This window comes from Octopus sinensis, linkage group LG23 (assembly GCF_006345805.1).
Source record: "Octopus sinensis linkage group LG23, ASM634580v1, whole genome shotgun sequence".
In the NCBI taxonomy this organism is placed as follows: Eukaryota; Metazoa; Mollusca; class Cephalopoda; order Octopoda; family Octopodidae; genus Octopus; species Octopus sinensis.
This window is the reverse complement of record NC_043019.1, coordinates 4685387-4692013: the sequence shown is the minus strand read 5'-3', so window position 1 is coordinate 4692013 and position 6627 is coordinate 4685387. Positions and strand designations below refer to the sequence as shown.

The 6627-nt window shown below is 40.0% G+C and overlaps 1 protein-coding gene across 1 annotated transcript in view; it reads left to right on the top strand.

Moving 5' to 3' along the window:
- LOC115223438 (exostosin-like 3) overlaps positions 1 to 6627 on the top strand; it is a 76012-nt gene that overhangs the window by 24260 nt on the left and 45125 nt on the right. The window lies entirely within an intron of this gene.

The following is a 6627-nucleotide window of genomic DNA, read 5'->3' as shown; positions in this document are numbered from 1 at the left end:
GGGCTGGCGAACCAGATGGCTGTACCAAGCTCCAGTCTTGATCTGGCAGAGTTTCTACAGCTGGATGCCCTTCCTCATGCCAACCACTCCGAGAGTGTAGTGGGTGCTTTTACATGCCATCGGCACAGGTGCCAGTAAGGCGATGCTGGTAATGAACCCCTTGAATGGTGCCTCCTACTTGTCACCGGCACGGAAGCCAGTTAGCCGCTCTTGCAACAATCACATTCAGATGGTGCTCTTAGCACCCTACTAGCACGGGGCACAAGTGCCAGTAATGCGAGGCTGGCAACGATCATGCTCGGATGGTGCTTGTGCCCATCATCGAATTTCACTTTGATTTTGATTTCGGTTTCAATTTCACTTGCCTCAACAGGTCTTCGCAAGCAGAGATTAGTGTTCAAAGAAGGAAAGGTACGCACAGGTGGGCTGGTTACACCCCGGGCACAGGCAAACGAGGTTACGGTCACATTTGGCTTGCCGGGTCTTCTCAAGCACAGCATATTTCCAAAGGTCTCAGTCACTAGTCATTTCCTTGGTGAGGCCTAAAGTTCGAAGGTCGTGCTTTACAACTTCATCCCAGGTCTTCCTGGGTCTACCTCTTCCACAGATTCCCTCAACCGCTAGGGTGTGGCACTTTTTCACACAGCTATTCTCATCCATTCTCGCTACATGAGGATAGCTGTGTAGTGAGAATGGATGACATATATCAAAAATGAAAAAATGCATTATAAATAAATGGTGACAGATAAAAAACGTATACGTATATGTAGGGCAAAACTGGATGGGGGGTTGGGCAGACAGGGGGATCCCTAATTCTTTAGTCATCAACCAAAATGGTAATACTCAGTTTTGCACCATCTGGTTGATAGCTGATGAAGAATTAGGGACCTTCTGTGTCTGTCTCCTGTTCGGTTGTACCCTCAATATATGTGTACGTATTTTATCTGTCATCATGCTGTAATTGTTTTTGTTTCAGCGCACAATCCCAGATTAAGTCACTTGCTATGCAAGTACATTGCTGTCATTTACAATGCATTTTTTTCATTTATTGAGTAACAGTATGCATGCACACCCGACTTTTATAACAGTACAATAACCCCTCGCCATATTGTGGTTCACCCATCGTGGTTTATTATCTAAGCTTACATCAATTCCTCCATAGTGTTGTTTTGCATATATAATAAAATAAACTTATACAAATTATAAAAATAATTTTTAAAAAAATATATAGGCGCAGGAGTGGCTGTGTGGTAAGTAGCTTGTTTACCAACCACATGGTTCCGGGTTCAGTCCCACTGCGTGGCACCTTGGGCAAGTGTCTTCTGCTATAGCCTCGGGCTGACCAAAGCCTTGTGAGTGGATTTGGTAGAATGAAACTGAAAGAAGCCTGTCGTATATATGTGTGTGTATATATATATATATATATATATATATATATATATGTGTGTGTGTGTGTGTATTTGTGTGTCTGTGTTTGTCCCCCTAGCATTGCTTGACAACCGATGCTGGTGTGTTTATGTCCCCATCACTTAGTGGTTCGGCAGAAGAGACCGATAGAATAAGTACTGGGCTTACAAAGAATAAGTTCCGGGGTCGATTTGTTTGACTAAAAGGCGGTGCTCCAGCATGGCCGCAGTCAAATGACTGAAACAAGTAAAAGAGAGTACAGTACTGTTTCTACTTGTGAGTTGTGAGTTCCAAGCTTCAAACAGCTGTTTTCAAACCGAATAATCTATGTTTACTGGTTGCTATTTAAGCAGGAATCCGATTTAACCAACCAGTAAAACCTACATTTTTCAGTTTATAAACAGCTATTTGAAGCTTGGAACTCATAACAGAGTAACTCACATTATTATTAAAATAACCACCCCACCCCAAAAGCTATCTCTAATTATTTCTTCAAATGTATATATATATATGTTATAATATTTGTGCATATTTGTGTTTGTGAGTATCCGTCTCAATATCTACTTTTATGTTGACGCCACTTAAAGAAGTCATGTGACTTAGAGATGCAACATGCAGAGATTAAGATAAGTAAAATACTTGAAAATGCATACAGGGAGGTTGGTACCATTGACTAAAACCCCTTTAAGGCAGTGGCCCAGCATGATCAAAGGCCGGTGCCACACAGTAGGACTGAACCTGGAACCATGTGGTTGGGAAGCAAGCTTCTTACCACACAGCCACTCCTGCACCTAGGGTGAAAAATTGAAATGTATACTCACATACATACAAGTCTCCTCATAGTCTACCTTCCAATTTCATTAACAAGGCATTGATTAGCCCAAGGCTATATTAGAAGAACCTTGCCAAAAATGTCAGGCTGTGGAAGCTGAGACTACGGAATTGCAAAGAAAACCTCTTAACCATCCATTTATGCTTGCATCTATATTAAAGCATTTTTTAAAATTTTGCCCTAAATAATATATTTGATAATTTAAAAAAAATTAATCTAAAATCACATATAGGAGTGGCTGTGTGGTAAGTAGCTTGCTAACCAACCACATGGTTCCGGGTTCAGTCCCACTGCGTGGCATCTTGGGCAAGTGTCTTCTGCTATAGCCCCGGGCCGACCAATGCCTTGTGAGTGGATTTGGTAGACGGAAACTGAAAGAAGCCTGTCGTATATATGTATATATATATGTGTGTTTGTGTGTCTGTGTTTGTCCCCCTAGCATTGCTTGACAACCGATGCTGGTGTGTTTACATCCCCGTCACTTAGCGGTTCGGCAAAAAGAGACCGATAGAATAAGTACTAGGCTTACAAAGAATAAGTCCCGGGGTCGATTTGCTCGACTAAAGGCGGTGCTCCAGCATGGCCGCAGTCAAATGACTGAAACAAGTAAAAGAGTAAAAGAGAGTAACCATTCATTTATGCCTGCATCTATATTAAAGCATTTTTTTAAAATTTTGCCCTAAATAATATATTTGATAATTTCGAAAAAATTTATCTAAAATCACATATAAATATGATATTTAAGCTTGCAGTTACTTCCTTGAGTCTGCATATATCATATAATAATGTTCATTTAGATAAGGATATAAATGTGTGTATGTATCTGCGTGTATACATTATAAGCTGCAAACAAATACCTCTCATATGTTTCCTTGGGTTTATTCTCATAAGATTTCATGATACCCTGAAAGGAAATTCCACCTTGAATAAGATAAGAACCGTTGCTCTAGTTCGTGGAACTTAGAAGTAGTAATGTAATTCTAAAACTCTAACCATTTTGATAACAAGCCGCCTGATGTCTATGATACAAGACTTTTCATTCTCAAAGTTTTCCCATGCAAAGTAAATAGTTTCATAATAATTGTGTGGAAGAACTTTCTTTGTCAGCCGTTCATTGACCATATTTGTAATGTAATACAGTCTTTATGTATTTCAACTAAGTTCCTTATTGTTAAACTACTGTTTGTAGCATAACTTAAACTGAAGCATTCTTTGTTAAGCGGAGGCGCAATGGCCCAGTGGTTAGGGCAGCGGACTCGCGGTCGGAGGACTGTGGTTTTGATTCCCAGGCCAGGCGTTGTGTGTGTTTATTGAGCGAAAGCACCTAAAAGCTCCACGGGGCTCCGGCAGGGGGTGGTGGCGACCCCTGTTATACTCTTTCACCCCAACTTTCTCTCACTCTTTCTTCCTGTTTCTTGAGTAACGCTGCGATGGACTGGCATCCTGTCCAGCTGGGGGGAACACAGACGCCATAGAAACCGAGCCCATGAGATTGGCTAGGCTTGAAAAGGGCGCATAAATAAATAAATTCTTTGTTAAAACGTCTGATAAAAGTTTTTAATTCAAATATAAACACTTCCAAACAAAATGTTTTGTATTACAAAGTTAGAGGTGGTCTTATGTGTAATGGAATCAAGAATTAGTGTAAATTCAAAATACATGGATATCATTTAATAGACGCAATACATGTTTTCTCTCATTCAATTTTTATTTTGTTATGGTATGTGGTTTGTGTCTGATGAATATGCTTCAGGTATTTCTCAATGCATGAAACTATTAGTTGCACATGAAAACATGTGTCTCTTATATAATACTTATCTCTCACCAGATAGAGTACTCTTTTTTGTTGATCTTATCCTCACGGGAAAGTACATTATTTATATATATATTTAGCCGGTGTTTTTAAAGCGATGAATAGCTTTGCGGAAACCATGGTTCACTTTGTTCTCTTACTTTATTATCATCTTATAATCATCATCATCATCATCATCATTTAACGTCCGCTTTCCATGCTAGCATGGGTTGGACGGTTCAACTGGGGTCTGGCAAGCCCGAAGGCTGCACCAGGCCAGTCAGATCTGGCAGTGTTTCTACAGCTGGATGCCCTTCCTAACGCCAACCACTCCGAGAGTGTAGTGGGTGATTTTATGTGCCACCGACACAGATGCCAGACGAGGCTGGCAGACGGCCACGCTCGGATGGTGTTTTTTATGTGCCACCGACACAGGTGCCAGACGAGGCTGGCAGATGGGCCACGCTCGGATGGTGTTTTTTATGTGCCACCGACACAGGTGCCAGACGAGGCTGGCAGACGGCCACGCTCGGATGGTGTTTTTTATGTGCCACCGACACAGGTGCTAGACGAGGCTGGCAGACGGCCACGCTCGGATGGTGTTTTCCTATGTGTCACCGGCACAGGTGCCAGACGAGGCTGGCGAACGGCCACGCTCGGATGGTGTTTGTTACGTGCCCTCAGCACAGAGGCCAGTCGATGCGGTACTGGCTACGGTCACGTTCAGATTGTTTTCTTATGTGCCACCGGCACTGGTACCATAAAAGGATACAAATAGGATACAAATTCCATTGATGTACATCTATTTTGATTTGATTATAATCATCTCATAATAATGACTTTTATGACTCGTATTACTACCTCAATCAATCTAAATGTATATATTTGTCGTTACCTGTCATAAATAGCCTTTTTTTATTTGCAATATGCATTTTCGTTGATTTTTCATATTTTACCCTTACATTTCCACGTGTATTTTATATTTTCTTTTTGTAACATATTTCTACTATATATATGTATATATATACTATATTTGTAATAATACTATATTTGTTCCATGTCCTCGCGTTGTTGTGTTTTTTTGTGTTTTCTTGTTTGGATTAACTATATATATAGACAGATAGATAGATATATATATATAGACAGATAGATAGATGCGCAGATGTATTCCAGTTGATCCGAGCAGGCTATTCTGTTGATCGGATCAACTGGAACACTCATCGTCGTAACCAACAGAATGTTGTCACCTTTATTTCAGACACAAAATATTTATTTAAGATCACTCTATCTAATGTGTTCTTTCTTTTAAAACTGTAGGGTGAGGATTGTGAGAGATTTTGCTGTTATTTCTAGCATATCAAGTGATCACATGGTCTCTTTTAGAAGCTATTATGATAAACATGTAGCCTATGTTCTCAAGCAGTGTTTTTCAACCATCTTCTACCTATGGTTCCTATTTTACTCAAGTGGACCCTCATAGCCCTTCAGTGTTTTAAAAATTCTGTTATATTTTTATAATTAAACTAGCAGTATCGCCCGGCGTTGCTCAGGTTTGTAAGGGAAATAACTATTTAAGCATTTTTAGAGAGTTACTTCCCTTATATAAACCGAGCAAAAATCATTAAAAATGCGGAAAAATGGTGGTAAATTTTTTTTTTAAATCATAGACTCATCGTAGACGCGCGCTAATACCCAGAAGGGCTCGATATGAATCACGACTATAAGATACCCGGTTTTGGTTAAACTGCACCGCAAAATGTGGGAGTAGTTAGGAATCTAAATCGGAGTAGACAGACACACACACACACACAACTTCAGTTTTATATATAAAGATATTACTAGGAATCTTATTAAAAAATGTCGTTCAAATATCTTGTGTATTGTAGAAGTATAAACAATTTATTGCACGTAAATTTTGAAAACAAAATCTTATATGGACCCCACCCCCAGGGCTTTACGGACTCCCAAGGGTCATGTGGACCCTGGTTTAGAATTACTGTTAGGAATGTTGTTTAGCTTTATGTCACAATTGATAAAACACTTTACAGATTTTCTATAGAAATTATTTCTTTAGGAAATCTTTAGAGATGACTTTAACAAGTGATTTAATAGCACTCCTAACACAGTAGAACACAGTGTTGACTTATAAAAACATTTAATATACTTTGTAGGCGCAGGAGTGGCTGTGTAGGTTCAGTCCCACTACATGGCACCTTGGGCAAGTGTCTCCTACTATAGCTTCGGGCCAACCAAAGCCATGTGAGTGGATTTGGTAGACGGAAACTGAAAGAAGCCCATCGTATATATATATATATGTGTATGTGTGTTTGTGCCTATGTTTGTCCCCCCCAACATCGCTTGACAACCGATGCTGGTGTTTTTGCCCAAGAACACAATGCACCACCCACTCCAAGAATTGAAACCGCGACCTCATAGTCACAAGTGCAGCATCATAACCACTCAGCCATGTGTCCTCACAGATTAAATAGAAAGTATGTAACGACTATATTAACGAGAGAATAGGTCAAGATACTTGTATACACTTAACTGTTCCTGCTCTCTTAAACTGCTCGTGGTCTGTTTGTCCCCTAACATT